At 53.8% G+C, this 17,165-nt stretch overlaps 53 non-coding genes across 53 annotated transcripts; 35 read left to right on the top strand and 18 right to left on the bottom strand.

The window, feature by feature from the left end:
* Trnap-agg (transfer RNA proline (anticodon AGG)) lies at positions 1-71 on the bottom strand. Its single transcript has one exon. It is a non-coding gene; the product is annotated as a tRNA-Pro (tRNA).
* Positions 72-473: 402 nt separating this feature from the next.
* Positions 474-546, top strand: Trnav-cac (transfer RNA valine (anticodon CAC)). Its single transcript has one exon. It is a non-coding gene; the product is annotated as a tRNA-Val (tRNA).
* Positions 547-704: 158 nt separating this feature from the next.
* Positions 705-777, top strand: Trnav-aac (transfer RNA valine (anticodon AAC)). Its single transcript has one exon. It is a non-coding gene; the product is annotated as a tRNA-Val (tRNA).
* Positions 778-971: 194 nt separating this feature from the next.
* Positions 972-1,043, bottom strand: Trnap-agg (transfer RNA proline (anticodon AGG)). Its single transcript has one exon. It is a non-coding gene; the product is annotated as a tRNA-Pro (tRNA).
* A 402-nt stretch (positions 1,044-1,445) lies between these two features.
* On the top strand, positions 1,446-1,518 carry Trnav-cac (transfer RNA valine (anticodon CAC)). The gene has a single exon. It is a non-coding gene; the product is annotated as a tRNA-Val (tRNA).
* Positions 1,519-1,676: 158 nt separating this feature from the next.
* Positions 1,677-1,749, top strand: Trnav-aac (transfer RNA valine (anticodon AAC)). Its single transcript has one exon. It is a non-coding gene; the product is annotated as a tRNA-Val (tRNA).
* Positions 1,750-1,943: 194 nt separating this feature from the next.
* On the bottom strand, positions 1,944-2,015 carry Trnap-agg (transfer RNA proline (anticodon AGG)). Its single transcript has one exon. It is a non-coding gene; the product is annotated as a tRNA-Pro (tRNA).
* Positions 2,016-2,417: 402 nt separating this feature from the next.
* Positions 2,418-2,490, top strand: Trnav-cac (transfer RNA valine (anticodon CAC)). Its single transcript has one exon. It is a non-coding gene; the product is annotated as a tRNA-Val (tRNA).
* A 158-nt stretch (positions 2,491-2,648) lies between these two features.
* Trnav-aac (transfer RNA valine (anticodon AAC)) lies at positions 2,649-2,721 on the top strand. The gene has a single exon. It is a non-coding gene; the product is annotated as a tRNA-Val (tRNA).
* Positions 2,722-2,915: 194 nt separating this feature from the next.
* Trnap-agg (transfer RNA proline (anticodon AGG)) lies at positions 2,916-2,987 on the bottom strand. Its single transcript has one exon. It is a non-coding gene; the product is annotated as a tRNA-Pro (tRNA).
* Positions 2,988-3,389: 402 nt separating this feature from the next.
* On the top strand, positions 3,390-3,462 carry Trnav-cac (transfer RNA valine (anticodon CAC)). Its single transcript has one exon. It is a non-coding gene; the product is annotated as a tRNA-Val (tRNA).
* A 158-nt stretch (positions 3,463-3,620) lies between these two features.
* On the top strand, positions 3,621-3,693 carry Trnav-aac (transfer RNA valine (anticodon AAC)). The gene has a single exon. It is a non-coding gene; the product is annotated as a tRNA-Val (tRNA).
* A 194-nt stretch (positions 3,694-3,887) lies between these two features.
* Positions 3,888-3,959, bottom strand: Trnap-agg (transfer RNA proline (anticodon AGG)). Its single transcript has one exon. It is a non-coding gene; the product is annotated as a tRNA-Pro (tRNA).
* Positions 3,960-4,361: 402 nt separating this feature from the next.
* Positions 4,362-4,434, top strand: Trnav-cac (transfer RNA valine (anticodon CAC)). The gene has a single exon. It is a non-coding gene; the product is annotated as a tRNA-Val (tRNA).
* Positions 4,435-4,592: 158 nt separating this feature from the next.
* On the top strand, positions 4,593-4,665 carry Trnav-aac (transfer RNA valine (anticodon AAC)). The gene has a single exon. It is a non-coding gene; the product is annotated as a tRNA-Val (tRNA).
* Positions 4,666-4,859: 194 nt separating this feature from the next.
* Trnap-agg (transfer RNA proline (anticodon AGG)) lies at positions 4,860-4,931 on the bottom strand. Its single transcript has one exon. It is a non-coding gene; the product is annotated as a tRNA-Pro (tRNA).
* A 402-nt stretch (positions 4,932-5,333) lies between these two features.
* Positions 5,334-5,406, top strand: Trnav-cac (transfer RNA valine (anticodon CAC)). Its single transcript has one exon. It is a non-coding gene; the product is annotated as a tRNA-Val (tRNA).
* A 158-nt stretch (positions 5,407-5,564) lies between these two features.
* Positions 5,565-5,637, top strand: Trnav-aac (transfer RNA valine (anticodon AAC)). Its single transcript has one exon. It is a non-coding gene; the product is annotated as a tRNA-Val (tRNA).
* Positions 5,638-5,831: 194 nt separating this feature from the next.
* Positions 5,832-5,903, bottom strand: Trnap-agg (transfer RNA proline (anticodon AGG)). The gene has a single exon. It is a non-coding gene; the product is annotated as a tRNA-Pro (tRNA).
* Positions 5,904-6,305: 402 nt separating this feature from the next.
* Trnav-cac (transfer RNA valine (anticodon CAC)) lies at positions 6,306-6,378 on the top strand. The gene has a single exon. It is a non-coding gene; the product is annotated as a tRNA-Val (tRNA).
* A 158-nt stretch (positions 6,379-6,536) lies between these two features.
* Trnav-aac (transfer RNA valine (anticodon AAC)) lies at positions 6,537-6,609 on the top strand. Its single transcript has one exon. It is a non-coding gene; the product is annotated as a tRNA-Val (tRNA).
* A 194-nt stretch (positions 6,610-6,803) lies between these two features.
* Trnap-agg (transfer RNA proline (anticodon AGG)) lies at positions 6,804-6,875 on the bottom strand. Its single transcript has one exon. It is a non-coding gene; the product is annotated as a tRNA-Pro (tRNA).
* A 402-nt stretch (positions 6,876-7,277) lies between these two features.
* Trnav-cac (transfer RNA valine (anticodon CAC)) lies at positions 7,278-7,350 on the top strand. The gene has a single exon. It is a non-coding gene; the product is annotated as a tRNA-Val (tRNA).
* Positions 7,351-7,508: 158 nt separating this feature from the next.
* On the top strand, positions 7,509-7,581 carry Trnav-aac (transfer RNA valine (anticodon AAC)). Its single transcript has one exon. It is a non-coding gene; the product is annotated as a tRNA-Val (tRNA).
* A 194-nt stretch (positions 7,582-7,775) lies between these two features.
* Positions 7,776-7,847, bottom strand: Trnap-agg (transfer RNA proline (anticodon AGG)). The gene has a single exon. It is a non-coding gene; the product is annotated as a tRNA-Pro (tRNA).
* A 402-nt stretch (positions 7,848-8,249) lies between these two features.
* On the top strand, positions 8,250-8,322 carry Trnav-cac (transfer RNA valine (anticodon CAC)). Its single transcript has one exon. It is a non-coding gene; the product is annotated as a tRNA-Val (tRNA).
* A 158-nt stretch (positions 8,323-8,480) lies between these two features.
* Positions 8,481-8,553, top strand: Trnav-aac (transfer RNA valine (anticodon AAC)). Its single transcript has one exon. It is a non-coding gene; the product is annotated as a tRNA-Val (tRNA).
* A 194-nt stretch (positions 8,554-8,747) lies between these two features.
* Positions 8,748-8,819, bottom strand: Trnap-agg (transfer RNA proline (anticodon AGG)). Its single transcript has one exon. It is a non-coding gene; the product is annotated as a tRNA-Pro (tRNA).
* Positions 8,820-9,221: 402 nt separating this feature from the next.
* On the top strand, positions 9,222-9,294 carry Trnav-cac (transfer RNA valine (anticodon CAC)). Its single transcript has one exon. It is a non-coding gene; the product is annotated as a tRNA-Val (tRNA).
* A 158-nt stretch (positions 9,295-9,452) lies between these two features.
* Trnav-aac (transfer RNA valine (anticodon AAC)) lies at positions 9,453-9,525 on the top strand. Its single transcript has one exon. It is a non-coding gene; the product is annotated as a tRNA-Val (tRNA).
* Positions 9,526-9,719: 194 nt separating this feature from the next.
* Trnap-agg (transfer RNA proline (anticodon AGG)) lies at positions 9,720-9,791 on the bottom strand. Its single transcript has one exon. It is a non-coding gene; the product is annotated as a tRNA-Pro (tRNA).
* Positions 9,792-10,193: 402 nt separating this feature from the next.
* Trnav-cac (transfer RNA valine (anticodon CAC)) lies at positions 10,194-10,266 on the top strand. Its single transcript has one exon. It is a non-coding gene; the product is annotated as a tRNA-Val (tRNA).
* A 158-nt stretch (positions 10,267-10,424) lies between these two features.
* On the top strand, positions 10,425-10,497 carry Trnav-aac (transfer RNA valine (anticodon AAC)). Its single transcript has one exon. It is a non-coding gene; the product is annotated as a tRNA-Val (tRNA).
* Positions 10,498-10,691: 194 nt separating this feature from the next.
* On the bottom strand, positions 10,692-10,763 carry Trnap-agg (transfer RNA proline (anticodon AGG)). The gene has a single exon. It is a non-coding gene; the product is annotated as a tRNA-Pro (tRNA).
* A 402-nt stretch (positions 10,764-11,165) lies between these two features.
* Trnav-cac (transfer RNA valine (anticodon CAC)) lies at positions 11,166-11,238 on the top strand. The gene has a single exon. It is a non-coding gene; the product is annotated as a tRNA-Val (tRNA).
* Positions 11,239-11,396: 158 nt separating this feature from the next.
* Positions 11,397-11,469, top strand: Trnav-aac (transfer RNA valine (anticodon AAC)). The gene has a single exon. It is a non-coding gene; the product is annotated as a tRNA-Val (tRNA).
* Positions 11,470-11,663: 194 nt separating this feature from the next.
* On the bottom strand, positions 11,664-11,735 carry Trnap-agg (transfer RNA proline (anticodon AGG)). The gene has a single exon. It is a non-coding gene; the product is annotated as a tRNA-Pro (tRNA).
* A 402-nt stretch (positions 11,736-12,137) lies between these two features.
* Trnav-cac (transfer RNA valine (anticodon CAC)) lies at positions 12,138-12,210 on the top strand. The gene has a single exon. It is a non-coding gene; the product is annotated as a tRNA-Val (tRNA).
* Positions 12,211-12,368: 158 nt separating this feature from the next.
* Trnav-aac (transfer RNA valine (anticodon AAC)) lies at positions 12,369-12,441 on the top strand. The gene has a single exon. It is a non-coding gene; the product is annotated as a tRNA-Val (tRNA).
* A 194-nt stretch (positions 12,442-12,635) lies between these two features.
* Positions 12,636-12,707, bottom strand: Trnap-agg (transfer RNA proline (anticodon AGG)). Its single transcript has one exon. It is a non-coding gene; the product is annotated as a tRNA-Pro (tRNA).
* Positions 12,708-13,109: 402 nt separating this feature from the next.
* On the top strand, positions 13,110-13,182 carry Trnav-cac (transfer RNA valine (anticodon CAC)). The gene has a single exon. It is a non-coding gene; the product is annotated as a tRNA-Val (tRNA).
* A 158-nt stretch (positions 13,183-13,340) lies between these two features.
* Trnav-aac (transfer RNA valine (anticodon AAC)) lies at positions 13,341-13,413 on the top strand. Its single transcript has one exon. It is a non-coding gene; the product is annotated as a tRNA-Val (tRNA).
* A 194-nt stretch (positions 13,414-13,607) lies between these two features.
* Positions 13,608-13,679, bottom strand: Trnap-agg (transfer RNA proline (anticodon AGG)). Its single transcript has one exon. It is a non-coding gene; the product is annotated as a tRNA-Pro (tRNA).
* A 402-nt stretch (positions 13,680-14,081) lies between these two features.
* Trnav-cac (transfer RNA valine (anticodon CAC)) lies at positions 14,082-14,154 on the top strand. The gene has a single exon. It is a non-coding gene; the product is annotated as a tRNA-Val (tRNA).
* A 158-nt stretch (positions 14,155-14,312) lies between these two features.
* Trnav-aac (transfer RNA valine (anticodon AAC)) lies at positions 14,313-14,385 on the top strand. The gene has a single exon. It is a non-coding gene; the product is annotated as a tRNA-Val (tRNA).
* Positions 14,386-14,579: 194 nt separating this feature from the next.
* On the bottom strand, positions 14,580-14,651 carry Trnap-agg (transfer RNA proline (anticodon AGG)). The gene has a single exon. It is a non-coding gene; the product is annotated as a tRNA-Pro (tRNA).
* A 402-nt stretch (positions 14,652-15,053) lies between these two features.
* Trnav-cac (transfer RNA valine (anticodon CAC)) lies at positions 15,054-15,126 on the top strand. The gene has a single exon. It is a non-coding gene; the product is annotated as a tRNA-Val (tRNA).
* A 158-nt stretch (positions 15,127-15,284) lies between these two features.
* Positions 15,285-15,357, top strand: Trnav-aac (transfer RNA valine (anticodon AAC)). The gene has a single exon. It is a non-coding gene; the product is annotated as a tRNA-Val (tRNA).
* Positions 15,358-15,551: 194 nt separating this feature from the next.
* On the bottom strand, positions 15,552-15,623 carry Trnap-agg (transfer RNA proline (anticodon AGG)). The gene has a single exon. It is a non-coding gene; the product is annotated as a tRNA-Pro (tRNA).
* A 402-nt stretch (positions 15,624-16,025) lies between these two features.
* Positions 16,026-16,098, top strand: Trnav-cac (transfer RNA valine (anticodon CAC)). The gene has a single exon. It is a non-coding gene; the product is annotated as a tRNA-Val (tRNA).
* A 158-nt stretch (positions 16,099-16,256) lies between these two features.
* Trnav-aac (transfer RNA valine (anticodon AAC)) lies at positions 16,257-16,329 on the top strand. Its single transcript has one exon. It is a non-coding gene; the product is annotated as a tRNA-Val (tRNA).
* Positions 16,330-16,523: 194 nt separating this feature from the next.
* On the bottom strand, positions 16,524-16,595 carry Trnap-agg (transfer RNA proline (anticodon AGG)). The gene has a single exon. It is a non-coding gene; the product is annotated as a tRNA-Pro (tRNA).
* Positions 16,596-16,997: 402 nt separating this feature from the next.
* Trnav-cac (transfer RNA valine (anticodon CAC)) lies at positions 16,998-17,070 on the top strand. The gene has a single exon. It is a non-coding gene; the product is annotated as a tRNA-Val (tRNA).
* Positions 17,071-17,165: the final 95 nt, after the last annotated feature.

Below are 17,165 nucleotides of genomic sequence, written 5' to 3'. Positions count from 1 at the left end.
GGCTCGTCCGGGATTTGAACCCGGGACCTCCTGCACCCTAAGCAGGAATCATACCCCTAGACCAACGAGCCCTGTGACACGTCGCATGCCAGTTACTCCAGTCCCTCGATGTCTTCCAGGGTGCTCTGGAAGTCTCGTGTAGGCTGGCGGGATGGAGGCGGCGCGAATTCCCGCGGTCGGCGGCCTTCCTGGGCTATTGGTACCTTCATGTAGAGCTGCCGCTGGGCGCGCACTGCCTGCTGCTAAGGAGGTGATTGTTTTTGCTGATGTGACTTGCAATAACGACTGCGCGAAACGCCGCTATCTCGTTAGGGGTGCTACGGCAGACACCCTCTCGGGCACCCCGAAGACTTCTTGAGCCCTCGGCTGCGATGGGTTTCAGGCTGTCAAAAGAACTATGGTGTGTGCATGCGCGGACGAGAGAAAGGCTGAGGCGTATTCGAGTGCACAAGGAGGGACTGAGCGTGTCCGTCGTTTCCGTAGTGTAGCGGTTATCACGTCTGCTTCACACGCAGAAGGTCCCCGGTTCGATCCCGGGCGGGAACAGTATTTTCCTGCCTATGTCGTATTGTACTCCAGTGAGCCTCGTCGTGTGTGGATCTGCTGCATGTCCCTTCGTTTTGCAAGTACCACATTTATTGAATTTTTTAGTTACGATGGCAACATCACTACAAGTTGTCTATGAAGTAAGGTGCACATAAGCAGTTTCCGTGGTGTAGCGGTTATCACGTCTGCCTAACACGCAGAAGGTCCCCGGTTCGATCCCGGGCGGAAACACTTTTTCATCACTTTAAGCGAGACTTACTAACATGCATCTGCTACCATCTGTACCCGAAACCTTCGTAACTGCCTTCACGCGTCGGACCAGAGTGTCAATTGCTCACATCAAATAAGAAATTCATTTGATATTGGCGGCGAGCTTTTTGCGCTGACTCAGCCACTGACGTGCGATCAGTTTGCACAAAACGCTAGGGCTCGTCCGGGATTTGAACCCGGGACCTCCTGCACCCTAAGCAGGAATCATACCCCTAGACCAACGAGCCCTGTGACACGTCGCATGCCAGTTACTCCAGTCCCTCGATGTCTTCCAGGGTGCTCTGGAAGTCTCGTGTAGGCTGGCGGGATGGAGGCGGCGCGAATTCCCGCGGTCGGCGGCCTTCCTGGGCTATTGGTACCTTCATGTAGAGCTGCCGCTGGGCGCGCACTGCCTGCTGCTAAGGAGGTGATTGTTTTTGCTGATGTGACTTGCAATAACGACTGCGCGAAACGCCGCTATCTCGTTAGGGGTGCTACGGCAGACACCCTCTCGGGCACCCCGAAGACTTCTTGAGCCCTCGGCTGCGATGGGTTTCAGGCTGTCAAAAGAACTATGGTGTGTGCATGCGCGGACGAGAGAAAGGCTGAGGCGTATTCGAGTGCACAAGGAGGGACTGAGCGTGTCCGTCGTTTCCGTAGTGTAGCGGTTATCACGTCTGCTTCACACGCAGAAGGTCCCCGGTTCGATCCCGGGCGGGAACAGTATTTTCCTGCCTATGTCGTATTGTACTCCAGTGAGCCTCGTCGTGTGTGGATCTGCTGCATGTCCCTTCGTTTTGCAAGTACCACATTTATTGAATTTTTTAGTTACGATGGCAACATCACTACAAGTTGTCTATGAAGTAAGGTGCACATAAGCAGTTTCCGTGGTGTAGCGGTTATCACGTCTGCCTAACACGCAGAAGGTCCCCGGTTCGATCCCGGGCGGAAACACTTTTTCATCACTTTAAGCGAGACTTACTAACATGCATCTGCTACCATCTGTACCCGAAACCTTCGTAACTGCCTTCACGCGTCGGACCAGAGTGTCAATTGCTCACATCAAATAAGAAATTCATTTGATATTGGCGGCGAGCTTTTTGCGCTGACTCAGCCACTGACGTGCGATCAGTTTGCACAAAACGCTAGGGCTCGTCCGGGATTTGAACCCGGGACCTCCTGCACCCTAAGCAGGAATCATACCCCTAGACCAACGAGCCCTGTGACACGTCGCATGCCAGTTACTCCAGTCCCTCGATGTCTTCCAGGGTGCTCTGGAAGTCTCGTGTAGGCTGGCGGGATGGAGGCGGCGCGAATTCCCGCGGTCGGCGGCCTTCCTGGGCTATTGGTACCTTCATGTAGAGCTGCCGCTGGGCGCGCACTGCCTGCTGCTAAGGAGGTGATTGTTTTTGCTGATGTGACTTGCAATAACGACTGCGCGAAACGCCGCTATCTCGTTAGGGGTGCTACGGCAGACACCCTCTCGGGCACCCCGAAGACTTCTTGAGCCCTCGGCTGCGATGGGTTTCAGGCTGTCAAAAGAACTATGGTGTGTGCATGCGCGGACGAGAGAAAGGCTGAGGCGTATTCGAGTGCACAAGGAGGGACTGAGCGTGTCCGTCGTTTCCGTAGTGTAGCGGTTATCACGTCTGCTTCACACGCAGAAGGTCCCCGGTTCGATCCCGGGCGGGAACAGTATTTTCCTGCCTATGTCGTATTGTACTCCAGTGAGCCTCGTCGTGTGTGGATCTGCTGCATGTCCCTTCGTCTTGCAAGTACCACATTTATTGAATTTTTTAGTTACGATGGCAACATCACTACAAGTTGTCTATGAAGTAAGGTGCACATAAGCAGTTTCCGTGGTGTAGCGGTTATCACGTCTGCCTAACACGCAGAAGGTCCCCGGTTCGATCCCGGGCGGAAACACTTTTTCATCACTTTAAGCGAGACTTACTAACATGCATCTGCTACCATCTGTACCCGAAACCTTCGTAACTGCCTTCACGCGTCGGACCAGAGTGTCAATTGCTCACATCAAATAAGAAATTCATTTGATATTGGCGGCGAGCTTTTTGCGCTGACTCAGCCACTGACGTGCGATCAGTTTGCACAAAACGCTAGGGCTCGTCCGGGATTTGAACCCGGGACCTCCTGCACCCTAAGCAGGAATCATACCCCTAGACCAACGAGCCCTGTGACACGTCGCATGCCAGTTACTCCAGTCCCTCGATGTCTTCCAGGGTGCTCTGGAAGTCTCGTGTAGGCTGGCGGGATGGAGGCGGCGCGAATTCCCGCGGTCGGCGGCCTTCCTGGGCTATTGGTACCTTCATGTAGAGCTGCCGCTGGGCGCGCACTGCCTGCTGCTAAGGAGGTGATTGTTTTTGCTGATGTGACTTGCAATAACGACTGCGCGAAACGCCGCTATCTCGTTAGGGGTGCTACGGCAGACACCCTCTCGGGCACCCCGAAGACTTCTTGAGCCCTCGGCTGCGATGGGTTTCAGGCTGTCAAAAGAACTATGGTGTGTGCATGCGCGGACGAGAGAAAGGCTGAGGCGTATTCGAGTGCACAAGGAGGGACTGAGCGTGTCCGTCGTTTCCGTAGTGTAGCGGTTATCACGTCTGCTTCACACGCAGAAGGTCCCCGGTTCGATCCCGGGCGGGAACAGTATTTTCCTGCCTATGTCGTATTGTACTCCAGTGAGCCTCGTCGTGTGTGGATCTGCTGCATGTCCCTTCGTTTTGCAAGTACCACATTTATTGAATTTTTTAGTTACGATGGCAACATCACTACAAGTTGTCTATGAAGTAAGGTGCACATAAGCAGTTTCCGTGGTGTAGCGGTTATCACGTCTGCCTAACACGCAGAAGGTCCCCGGTTCGATCCCGGGCGGAAACACTTTTTCATCACTTTAAGCGAGACTTACTAACATGCATCTGCTACCATCTGTACCCGAAACCTTCGTAACTGCCTTCACGCGTCGGACCAGAGTGTCAATTGCTCACATCAAATAAGAAATTCATTTGATATTGGCGGCGAGCTTTTTGCGCTGACTCAGCCACTGACGTGCGATCAGTTTGCACAAAACGCTAGGGCTCGTCCGGGATTTGAACCCGGGACCTCCTGCACCCTAAGCAGGAATCATACCCCTAGACCAACGAGCCCTGTGACACGTCGCATGCCAGTTACTCCAGTCCCTCGATGTCTTCCAGGGTGCTCTGGAAGTCTCGTGTAGGCTGGCGGGATGGAGGCGGCGCGAATTCCCGCGGTCGGCGGCCTTCCTGGGCTATTGGTACCTTCATGTAGAGCTGCCGCTGGGCGCGCACTGCCTGCTGCTAAGGAGGTGATTGTTTTTGCTGATGTGACTTGCAATAACGACTGCGCGAAACGCCGCTATCTCGTTAGGGGTGCTACGGCAGACACCCTCTCGGGCACCCCGAAGACTTCTTGAGCCCTCGGCTGCGATGGGTTTCAGGCTGTCAAAAGAACTATGGTGTGTGCATGCGCGGACGAGAGAAAGGCTGAGGCGTATTCGAGTGCACAAGGAGGGACTGAGCGTGTCCGTCGTTTCCGTAGTGTAGCGGTTATCACGTCTGCTTCACACGCAGAAGGTCCCCGGTTCGATCCCGGGCGGGAACAGTATTTTCCTGCCTATGTCGTATTGTACTCCAGTGAGCCTCGTCGTGTGTGGATCTGCTGCATGTCCCTTCGTTTTGCAAGTACCACATTTATTGAATTTTTTAGTTACGATGGCAACATCACTACAAGTTGTCTATGAAGTAAGGTGCACATAAGCAGTTTCCGTGGTGTAGCGGTTATCACGTCTGCCTAACACGCAGAAGGTCCCCGGTTCGATCCCGGGCGGAAACACTTTTTCATCACTTTAAGCGAGACTTACTAACATGCATCTGCTACCATCTGTACCCGAAACCTTCGTAACTGCCTTCACGCGTCGGACCAGAGTGTCAATTGCTCACATCAAATAAGAAATTCATTTGATATTGGCGGCGAGCTTTTTGCGCTGACTCAGCCACTGACGTGCGATCAGTTTGCACAAAACGCTAGGGCTCGTCCGGGATTTGAACCCGGGACCTCCTGCACCCTAAGCAGGAATCATACCCCTAGACCAACGAGCCCTGTGACACGTCGCATGCCAGTTACTCCAGTCCCTCGATGTCTTCCAGGGTGCTCTGGAAGTCTCGTGTAGGCTGGCGGGATGGAGGCGGCGCGAATTCCCGCGGTCGGCGGCCTTCCTGGGCTATTGGTACCTTCATGTAGAGCTGCCGCTGGGCGCGCACTGCCTGCTGCTAAGGAGGTGATTGTTTTTGCTGATGTGACTTGCAATAACGACTGCGCGAAACGCCGCTATCTCGTTAGGGGTGCTACGGCAGACACCCTCTCGGGCACCCCGAAGACTTCTTGAGCCCTCGGCTGCGATGGGTTTCAGGCTGTCAAAAGAACTATGGTGTGTGCATGCGCGGACGAGAGAAAGGCTGAGGCGTATTCGAGTGCACAAGGAGGGACTGAGCGTGTCCGTCGTTTCCGTAGTGTAGCGGTTATCACGTCTGCTTCACACGCAGAAGGTACCCGGTTCGATCCCGGGCGGGAACAGTATTTTCCTGCCTATGTCGTATTGTACTCCAGTGAGCCTCGTCGTGTGTGGATCTGCTGCATGTCCCTTCGTTTTGCAAGTACCACATTTATTGAATTTTTTAGTTACGATGGCAACATCACTACAAGTTGTCTATGAAGTAAGGTGCACATAAGCAGTTTCCGTGGTGTAGCGGTTATCACGTCTGCCTAACACGCAGAAGGTCCCCGGTTCGATCCCGAGCGGAAACACTTTTTCATCACTTTAAGCGAGACTTACTAACATGCATCTGCTACCATCTGTACCCGAAACCTTCGTAACTGCCTTCACGCGTCGGACCAGAGTGTCAATTGCTCACATCAAATAAGAAATTCATTTGATATTGGCGGCGAGCTTTTTGCGCTGACTCAGCCACTGACGTGCGATCAGTTTGCACAAAACGCTAGGGCTCGTCCGGGATTTGAACCCGGGACCTCCTGCACCCTAAGCAGGAATCATACCCCTAGACCAACGAGCCCTGTGACACGTCGCATGCCAGTTACTCCAGTCCCTCGATGTCTTCCAGGGTGCTCTGGAAGTCTCGTGTAGGCTGGCGGGATGGAGGCGGCGCGAATTCCCGCGGTCGGCGGCCTTCCTGGGCTATTGGTACCTTCATGTAGAGCTGCCGCTGGGCGCGCACTGCCTGCTGCTAAGGAGGTGATTGTTTTTGCTGATGTGACTTGCAATAACGACTGCGCGAAACGCCGCTATCTCGTTAGGGGTGCTACGGCAGACACCCTCTCGGGCACCCCGAAGACTTCTTGAGCCCTCGGCTGCGATGGGTTTCAGGCTGTCAAAAGAACTATGGTGTGTGCATGCGCGGACGAGAGAAAGGCTGAGGCGTATTCGAGTGCACAAGGAGGGACTGAGCGTGTCCGTCGTTTCCGTAGTGTAGCGGTTATCACGTCTGCTTCACACGCAGAAGGTCCCCGGTTCGATCCCGGGCGGGAACAGTATTTTCCTGCCTATGTCGTATTGTACTCCAGTGAGCCTCGTCGTGTGTGGATCTGCTGCATGTCCCTTCGTTTTGCAAGTACCACATTTATTGAATTTTTTAGTTACGATGGCAACATCACTACAAGTTGTCTATGAAGTAAGGTGCACATAAGCAGTTTCCGTGGTGTAGCGGTTATCACGTCTGCCTAACACGCAGAAGGTCCCCGGTTCGATCCCGGGCGGAAACACTTTTTCATCACTTTAAGCGAGACTTACTAACATGCATCTGCTACCATCTGTACCCGAAACCTTCGTAACTGCCTTCACGCGTCGGACCAGAGTGTCAATTGCTCACATCAAATAAGAAATTCATTTGATATTGGCGGCGAGCTTTTTGCGCTGACTCAGCCACTGACGTGCGATCAGTTTGCACAAAACGCTAGGGCTCGTCCGGGATTTGAACCCGGGACCTCCTGCACCCTAAGCAGGAATCATACCCCTAGACCAACGAGCCCTGTGACACGTCGCATGCCAGTTACTCCAGTCCCTCGATGTCTTCCAGGGTGCTCTGGAAGTCTCGTGTAGGCTGGCGGGATGGAGGCGGCGCGAATTCCCGCGGTCGGCGGCCTTCCTGGGCTATTGGTACCTTCATGTAGAGCTGCCGCTGGGCGCGCACTGCCTGCTGCTAAGGAGGTGATTGTTTTTGCTGATGTGACTTGCAATAACGACTGCGCGAAACGCCGCTATCTCGTTAGGGGTGCTACGGCAGACACCCTCTCGGGCACCCCGAAGACTTCTTGAGCCCTCGGCTGCGATGGGTTTCAGGCTGTCAAAAGAACTATGGTGTGTGCATGCGCGGACGAGAGAAAGGCTGAGGCGTATTCGAGTGCACAAGGAGGGACTGAGCGTGTCCGTCGTTTCCGTAGTGTAGCGGTTATCACGTCTGCTTCACACGCAGAAGGTCCCCGGTTCGATCCCGGGCGGGAACAGTATTTTCCTGCCTATGTCGTATTGTACTCCAGTGAGCCTCGTCGTGTGTGGATCTGCTGCATGTCCCTTCGTTTTGCAAGTACCACATTTATTGAATTTTTTAGTTACGATGGCAACATCACTACAAGTTGTCTATGAAGTAAGGTGCACATAAGCAGTTTCCGTGGTGTAGCGGTTATCACGTCTGCCTAACACGCAGAAGGTCCCCGGTTCGATCCCGGGCGGAAACACTTTTTCATCACTTTAAGCGAGACTTACTAACATGCATCTGCTACCATCTGTACCCGAAACCTTCGTAACTGCCTTCACGCGTCGGACCAGAGTGTCAATTGCTCACATCAAATAAGAAATTCATTTGATATTGGCGGCGAGCTTTTTGCGCTGACTCAGCCACTGACGTGCGATCAGTTTGCACAAAACGCTAGGGCTCGTCCGGGATTTGAACCCGGGACCTCCTGCACCCTAAGCAGGAATCATACCCCTAGACCAACGAGCCCTGTGACACGTCGCATGCCAGTTACTCCAGTCCCTCGATGTCTTCCAGGGTGCTCTGGAAGTCTCGTGTAGGCTGGCGGGATGGAGGCGGCGCGAATTCCCGCGGTCGGCGGCCTTCCTGGGCTATTGGTACCTTCATGTAGAGCTGCCGCTGGGCGCGCACTGCCTGCTGCTAAGGAGGTGATTGTTTTTGCTGATGTGACTTGCAATAACGACTGCGCGAAACGCCGCTATCTCGTTAGGGGTGCTACGGCAGACACCCTCTCGGGCACCCCGAAGACTTCTTGAGCCCTCGGCTGCGATGGGTTTCAGGCTGTCAAAAGAACTATGGTGTGTGCATGCGCGGACGAGAGAAAGGCTGAGGCGTATTCGAGTGCACAAGGAGGGACTGAGCGTGTCCGTCGTTTCCGTAGTGTAGCGGTTATCACGTCTGCTTCACACGCAGAAGGTCCCCGGTTCGATCCCGGGCGGGAACAGTATTTTCCTGCCTATGTCGTATTGTACTCCAGTGAGCCTCGTCGTGTGTGGATCTGCTGCATGTCCCTTCGTTTTGCAAGTACCACATTTATTGAATTTTTTAGTTACGATGGCAACATCACTACAAGTTGTCTATGAAGTAAGGTGCACATAAGCAGTTTCCGTGGTGTAGCGGTTATCACGTCTGCCTAACACGCAGAAGGTCCCCGGTTCGATCCCGGGCGGAAACACTTTTTCATCACTTTAAGCGAGACTTACTAACATGCATCTGCTACCATCTGTACCCGAAACCTTCGTAACTGCCTTCACGCGTCGGACCAGAGTGTCAATTGCTCACATCAAATAAGAAATTCATTTGATATTGGCGGCGAGCTTTTTGCGCTGACTCAGCCACTGACGTGCGATCAGTTTGCACAAAACGCTAGGGCTCGTCCGGGATTTGAACCCGGGACCTCCTGCACCCTAAGCAGGAATCATACCCCTAGACCAACGAGCCCTGTGACACGTCGCATGCCAGTTACTCCAGTCCCTCGATGTCTTCCAGGGTGCTCTGGAAGTCTCGTGTAGGCTGGCGGGATGGAGGCGGCGCGAATTCCCGCGGTCGGCGGCCTTCCTGGGCTATTGGTACCTTCATGTAGAGCTGCCGCTGGGCGCGCACTGCCTGCTGCTAAGGAGGTGATTGTTTTTGCTGATGTGACTTGCAATAACGACTGCGCGAAACGCCGCTATCTCGTTAGGGGTGCTACGGCAGACACCCTCTCGGGCACCCCGAAGACTTCTTGAGCCCTCGGCTGCGATGGGTTTCAGGCTGTCAAAAGAACTATGGTGTGTGCATGCGCGGACGAGAGAAAGGCTGAGGCGTATTCGAGTGCACAAGGAGGGACTGAGCGTGTCCGTCGTTTCCGTAGTGTAGCGGTTATCACGTCTGCTTCACACGCAGAAGGTCCCCGGTTCGATCCCGGGCGGGAACAGTATTTTCCTGCCTATGTCGTATTGTACTCCAGTGAGCCTCGTCGTGTGTGGATCTGCTGCATGTCCCTTCGTTTTGCAAGTACCACATTTATTGAATTTTTTAGTTACGATGGCAACATCACTACAAGTTGTCTATGAAGTAAGGTGCACATAAGCAGTTTCCGTGGTGTAGCGGTTATCACGTCTGCCTAACACGCAGAAGGTCCCCGGTTCGATCCCGGGCGGAAACACTTTTTCATCACTTTAAGCGAGACTTACTAACATGCATCTGCTACCATCTGTACCCGAAACCTTCGTAACTGCCTTCACGCGTCGGACCAGAGTGTCAATTGCTCACATCAAATAAGAAATTCATTTGATATTGGCGGCGAGCTTTTTGCGCTGACTCAGCCACTGACGTGCGATCAGTTTGCACAAAACGCTAGGGCTCGTCCGGGATTTGAACCCGGGACCTCCTGCACCCTAAGCAGGAATCATACCCCTAGACCAACGAGCCCTGTGACACGTCGCATGCCAGTTACTCCAGTCCCTCGATGTCTTCCAGGGTGCTCTGGAAGTCTCGTGTAGGCTGGCGGGATGGAGGCGGCGCGAATTCCCGCGGTCGGCGGCCTTCCTGGGCTATTGGTACCTTCATGTAGAGCTGCCGCTGGGCGCGCACTGCCTGCTGCTAAGGAGGTGATTGTTTTTGCTGATGTGACTTGCAATAACGACTGCGCGAAACGCCGCTATCTCGTTAGGGGTGCTACGGCAGACACCCTCTCGGGCACCCCGAAGACTTCTTGAGCCCTCGGCTGCGATGGGTTTCAGGCTGTCAAAAGAACTATGGTGTGTGCATGCGCGGACGAGAGAAAGGCTGAGGCGTATTCGAGTGCACAAGGAGGGACTGAGCGTGTCCGTCGTTTCCGTAGTGTAGCGGTTATCACGTCTGCTTCACACGCAGAAGGTCCCCGGTTCGATCCCGGGCGGGAACAGTATTTTCCTGCCTATGTCGTATTGTACTCCAGTGAGCCTCGTCGTGTGTGGATCTGCTGCATGTCCCTTCGTTTTGCAAGTACCACATTTATTGAATTTTTTAGTTACGATGGCAACATCACTACAAGTTGTCTATGAAGTAAGGTGCACATAAGCAGTTTCCGTGGTGTAGCGGTTATCACGTCTGCCTAACACGCAGAAGGTCCCCGGTTCGATCCCGGGCGGAAACACTTTTTCATCACTTTAAGCGAGACTTACTAACATGCATCTGCTACCATCTGTACCCGAAACCTTCGTAACTGCCTTCACGCGTCGGACCAGAGTGTCAATTGCTCACATCAAATAAGAAATTCATTTGATATTGGCGGCGAGCTTTTTGCGCTGACTCAGCCACTGACGTGCGATCAGTTTGCACAAAACGCTAGGGCTCGTCCGGGATTTGAACCCGGGACCTCCTGCACCCTAAGCAGGAATCATACCCCTAGACCAACGAGCCCTGTGACACGTCGCATGCCAGTTACTCCAGTCCCTCGATGTCTTCCAGGGTGCTCTGGAAGTCTCGTGTAGGCTGGCGGGATGGAGGCGGCGCGAATTCCCGCGGTCGGCGGCCTTCCTGGGCTATTGGTACCTTCATGTAGAGCTGCCGCTGGGCGCGCACTGCCTGCTGCTAAGGAGGTGATTGTTTTTGCTGATGTGACTTGCAATAACGACTGCGCGAAACGCCGCTATCTCGTTAGGGGTGCTACGGCAGACACCCTCTCGGGCACCCCGAAGACTTCTTGAGCCCTCGGCTGCGATGGGTTTCAGGCTGTCAAAAGAACTATGGTGTGTGCATGCGCGGACGAGAGAAAGGCTGAGGCGTATTCGAGTGCACAAGGAGGGACTGAGCGTGTCCGTCGTTTCCGTAGTGTAGCGGTTATCACGTCTGCTTCACACGCAGAAGGTCCCCGGTTCGATCCCGGGCGGGAACAGTATTTTCCTGCCTATGTCGTATTGTACTCCAGTGAGCCTCGTCGTGTGTGGATCTGCTGCATGTCCCTTCGTCTTGCAAGTACCACATTTATTGAATTTTTTAGTTACGATGGCAACATCACTACAAGTTGTCTATGAAGTAAGGTGCACATAAGCAGTTTCCGTGGTGTAGCGGTTATCACGTCTGCCTAACACGCAGAAGGTCCCCGGTTCGATCCCGGGCGGAAACACTTTTTCATCACTTTAAGCGAGACTTACTAACATGCATCTGCTACCATCTGTACCCGAAACCTTCGTAACTGCCTTCACGCGTCGGACCAGAGTGTCAATTGCTCACATCAAATAAGAAATTCATTTGATATTGGCGGCGAGCTTTTTGCGCTGACTCAGCCACTGACGTGCGATCAGTTTGCACAAAACGCTAGGGCTCGTCCGGGATTTGAACCCGGGACCTCCTGCACCCTAAGCAGGAATCATACCCCTAGACCAACGAGCCCTGTGACACGTCGCATGCCAGTTACTCCAGTCCCTCGATGTCTTCCAGGGTGCTCTGGAAGTCTCGTGTAGGCTGGCGGGATGGAGGCGGCGCGAATTCCCGCGGTCGGCGGCCTTCCTGGGCTATTGGTACCTTCATGTAGAGCTGCCGCTGGGCGCGCACTGCCTGCTGCTAAGGAGGTGATTGTTTTTGCTGATGTGACTTGCAATAACGACTGCGCGAAACGCCGCTATCTCGTTAGGGGTGCTACGGCAGACACCCTCTCGGGCACCCCGAAGACTTCTTGAGCCCTCGGCTGCGATGGGTTTCAGGCTGTCAAAAGAACTATGGTGTGTGCATGCGCGGACGAGAGAAAGGCTGAGGCGTATTCGAGTGCACAAGGAGGGACTGAGCGTGTCCGTCGTTTCCGTAGTGTAGCGGTTATCACGTCTGCTTCACACGCAGAAGGTCCCCGGTTCGATCCCGGGCGGGAACAGTATTTTCCTGCCTATGTCGTATTGTACTCCAGTGAGCCTCGTCGTGTGTGGATCTGCTGCATGTCCCTTCGTTTTGCAAGTACCACATTTATTGAATTTTTTAGTTACGATGGCAACATCACTACAAGTTGTCTATGAAGTAAGGTGCACATAAGCAGTTTCCGTGGTGTAGCGGTTATCACGTCTGCCTAACACGCAGAAGGTCCCCGGTTCGATCCCGGGCGGAAACACTTTTTCATCACTTTAAGCGAGACTTACTAACATGCATCTGCTACCATCTGTACCCGAAACCTTCGTAACTGCCTTCACGCGTCGGACCAGAGTGTCAATTGCTCACATCAAATAAGAAATTCATTTGATATTGGCGGCGAGCTTTTTGCGCTGACTCAGCCACTGACGTGCGATCAGTTTGCACAAAACGCTAGGGCTCGTCCGGGATTTGAACCCGGGACCTCCTGCACCCTAAGCAGGAATCATACCCCTAGACCAACGAGCCCTGTGACACGTCGCATGCCAGTTACTCCAGTCCCTCGATGTCTTCCAGGGTGCTCTGGAAGTCTCGTGTAGGCTGGCGGGATGGAGGCGGCGCGAATTCCCGCGGTCGGCGGCCTTCCTGGGCTATTGGTACCTTCATGTAGAGCTGCCGCTGGGCGCGCACTGCCTGCTGCTAAGGAGGTGATTGTTTTTGCTGATGTGACTTGCAATAACGACTGCGCGAAACGCCGCTATCTCGTTAGGGGTGCTACGGCAGACACCCTCTCGGGCACCCCGAAGACTTCTTGAGCCCTCGGCTGCGATGGGTTTCAGGCTGTCAAAAGAACTATGGTGTGTGCATGCGCGGACGAGAGAAAGGCTGAGGCGTATTCGAGTGCACAAGGAGGGACTGAGCGTGTCCGTCGTTTCCGTAGTGTAGCGGTTATCACGTCTGCTTCACACGCAGAAGGTCCCCGGTTCGATCCCGGGCGGGAACAGTATTTTCCTGCCTATGTCGTATTGTACTCCAGTGAGCCTCGTCGTGTGTGGATCTGCTGCATGTCCCTTCGTTTTGCAAGTACCACATTTATTGAATTTTTTAGTTACGATGGCAACATCACTACAAGTTGTCTATGAAGTAAGGTGCACATAAGCAGTTTCCGTGGTGTAGCGGTTATCACGTCTGCCTAACACGCAGAAGGTCCCCGGTTCGATCCCGGGCGGAAACACTTTTTCATCACTTTAAGCGAGACTTACTAACATGCATCTGCTACCATCTGTACCCGAAACCTTCGTAACTGCCTTCACGCGTCGGACCAGAGTGTCAATTGCTCACATCAAATAAGAAATTCATTTGATATTGGCGGCGAGCTTTTTGCGCTGACTCAGCCACTGACGTGCGATCAGTTTGCACAAAACGCTAGGGCTCGTCCGGGATTTGAACCCGGGACCTCCTGCACCCTAAGCAGGAATCATACCCCTAGACCAACGAGCCCTGTGACACGTCGCATGCCAGTTACTCCAGTCCCTCGATGTCTTCCAGGGTGCTCTGGAAGTCTCGTGTAGGCTGGCGGGATGGAGGCGGCGCGAATTCCCGCGGTCGGCGGCCTTCCTGGGCTATTGGTACCTTCATGTAGAGCTGCCGCTGGGCGCGCACTGCCTGCTGCTAAGGAGGTGATTGTTTTTGCTGATGTGACTTGCAATAACGACTGCGCGAAACGCCGCTATCTCGTTAGGGGTGCTACGGCAGACACCCTCTCGGGCACCCCGAAGACTTCTTGAGCCCTCGGCTGCGATGGGTTTCAGGCTGTCAAAAGAACTATGGTGTGTGCATGCGCGGACGAGAGAAAGGCTGAGGCGTATTCGAGTGCACAAGGAGGGACTGAGCGTGTCCGTCGTTTCCGTAGTGTAGCGGTTATCACGTCTGCTTCACACGCAGAAGGTACCCGGTTCGATCCCGGGCGGGAACAGTATTTTCCTGCCTATGTCGTATTGTACTCCAGTGAGCCTCGTCGTGTGTGGATCTGCTGCATGTCCCTTCGTTTTGCAAGTACCACATTTATTGAATTTTTTAGTTACGATGGCAACATCACTACAAGTTGTCTATGAAGTAAGGTGCACATAAGCAGTTTCCGTGGTGTAGCGGTTATCACGTCTGCCTAACACGCAGAAGGTCCCCGGTTCGATCCCGAGCGGAAACACTTTTTCATCACTTTAAGCGAGACTTACTAACATGCATCTGCTACCATCTGTACCCGAAACCTTCGTAACTGCCTTCACGCGTCGGACCAGAGTGTCAATTGCTCACATCAAATAAGAAATTCATTTGATATTGGCGGCGAGCTTTTTGCGCTGACTCAGCCACTGACGTGCGATCAGTTTGCACAAAACGCTAGGGCTCGTCCGGGATTTGAACCCGGGACCTCCTGCACCCTAAGCAGGAATCATACCCCTAGACCAACGAGCCCTGTGACACGTCGCATGCCAGTTACTCCAGTCCCTCGATGTCTTCCAGGGTGCTCTGGAAGTCTCGTGTAGGCTGGCGGGATGGAGGCGGCGCGAATTCCCGCGGTCGGCGGCCTTCCTGGGCTATTGGTACCTTCATGTAGAGCTGCCGCTGGGCGCGCACTGCCTGCTGCTAAGGAGGTGATTGTTTTTGCTGATGTGACTTGCAATAACGACTGCGCGAAACGCCGCTATCTCGTTAGGGGTGCTACGGCAGACACCCTCTCGGGCACCCCGAAGACTTCTTGAGCCCTCGGCTGCGATGGGTTTCAGGCTGTCAAAAGAACTATGGTGTGTGCATGCGCGGACGAGAGAAAGGCTGAGGCGTATTCGAGTGCACAAGGAGGGACTGAGCGTGTCCGTCGTTTCCGTAGTGTAGCGGTTATCACGTCTGCTTCACACGCAGAAGGTCCCCGGTTCGATCCCGGGCGGGAACAGTATTTTCCTGCCTATGTCGTATTGTACTCCAGTGAGCCTCGTCGTGTGTGGATCTGCTGCATGTCCCTTCGTTTTGCAAGTACCACATTTATTGAATTTTTTAGTTACGATGGCAACATCACTACAAGTTGTCTATGAAGTAAGGTGCACATAAGCAGTTTCCGTGGTGTAGCGGTTATCACGTCTGCCTAACACGCAGAAGGTCCCCGGTTCGATCCCGGGCGGAAACACTTTTTCATCACTTTAAGCGAGACTTACTAACATGCATCTGCTACCATCTGTACCCGAAACCTTCGTAACTGCCTTCACGCGTCGGACCAGAGTGTCAATTGCTCACATCAAATAAGAAATTCATTTGATATTGGCGGCGAGCTTTTTGCGCTGACTCAGCCACTGACGTGCGATCAGTTTGCACAAAACGCTAGGGCTCGTCCGGGATTTGAACCCGGGACCTCCTGCACCCTAAGCAGGAATCATACCCCTAGACCAACGAGCCCTGTGACACGTCGCATGCCAGTTACTCCAGTCCCTCGATGTCTTCCAGGGTGCTCTGGAAGTCTCGTGTAGGCTGGCGGGATGGAGGCGGCGCGAATTCCCGCGGTCGGCGGCCTTCCTGGGCTATTGGTACCTTCATGTAGAGCTGCCGCTGGGCGCGCACTGCCTGCTGCTAAGGAGGTGATTGTTTTTGCTGATGTGACTTGCAATAACGACTGCGCGAAACGCCGCTATCTCGTTAGGGGTGCTACGGCAGACACCCTCTCGGGCACCCCGAAGACTTCTTGAGCCCTCGGCTGCGATGGGTTTCAGGCTGTCAAAAGAACTATGGTGTGTGCATGCGCGGACGAGAGAAAGGCTGAGGCGTATTCGAGTGCACAAGGAGGGACTGAGCGTGTCCGTCGTTTCCGTAGTGTAGCGGTTATCACGTCTGCTTCACACGCAGAAGGTCCCCGGTTCGATCCCGGGCGGGAACAGTATTTTCCTGCCTATGTCGTATTGTACTCCAGTGAGCCTCGTCGTGTGTGGATCTGCTGCATGTCCCTTCGTTTTGCAAGTACCACATTTATTGAATTTTTTAGTTACGATGGCAACATCACTACAAGTTGTCTATGAAGTAAGGTGCACATAAGCAGTTTCCGTGGTGTAGCGGTTATCACGTCTGCCTAACACGCAGAAGGTCCCCGGTTCGATCCCGGGCGGAAACACTTTTTCATCACTTTAAGCGAGACTTACTAACATGCATCTGCTACCATCTGTACCCGAAACCTTCGTAACTGCCTTCACGCGTCGGACCAGAGTGTCAATTGCTCACATCAAATAAGAAATTCATTTGATATTGGCGGCGAGCTTTTTGCGCTGACTCAGCCACTGACGTGCGATCAGTTTGCACAAAACGCTAGGGCTCGTCCGGGATTTGAACCCGGGACCTCCTGCACCCTAAGCAGGAATCATACCCCTAGACCAACGAGCCCTGTGACACGTCGCATGCCAGTTACTCCAGTCCCTCGATGTCTTCCAGGGTGCTCTGGAAGTCTCGTGTAGGCTGGCGGGATGGAGGCGGCGCGAATTCCCGCGGTCGGCGGCCTTCCTGGGCTATTGGTACCTTCATGTAGAGCTGCCGCTGGGCGCGCACTGCCTGCTGCTAAGGAGGTGATTGTTTTTGCTGATGTGACTTGCAATAACGACTGCGCGAAACGCCGCTATCTCGTTAGGGGTGCTACGGCAGACACCCTCTCGGGCACCCCGAAGACTTCTTGAGCCCTCGGCTGCGATGGGTTTCAGGCTGTCAAAAGAACTATGGTGTGTGCATGCGCGGACGAGAGAAAGGCTGAGGCGTATTCGAGTGCACAAGGAGGGACTGAGCGTGTCCGTCGTTTCCGTAGTGTAGCGGTTATCACGTCTGCTTCACACGCAGAAGGTCCCCGGTTCGATCCCGGGCGGGAACAGTATTTTCCTGCCTATGTCGTATTGTACTCCAGTGAGCCTCGTCGTGTGTGGATCTGCTGCATGTCCCTTCGTTTTGCAAGTACCACATTTATTG

This window comes from Schistocerca cancellata, chromosome 2 (assembly GCF_023864275.1).
Source record: "Schistocerca cancellata isolate TAMUIC-IGC-003103 chromosome 2, iqSchCanc2.1, whole genome shotgun sequence".
NCBI lineage: Eukaryota > Metazoa > Arthropoda > Insecta > Orthoptera > Acrididae > Schistocerca > Schistocerca cancellata.
Note: the sequence above shows the minus strand (reverse complement) of the source record. Positions and strands in the feature narration are given on the sequence as shown.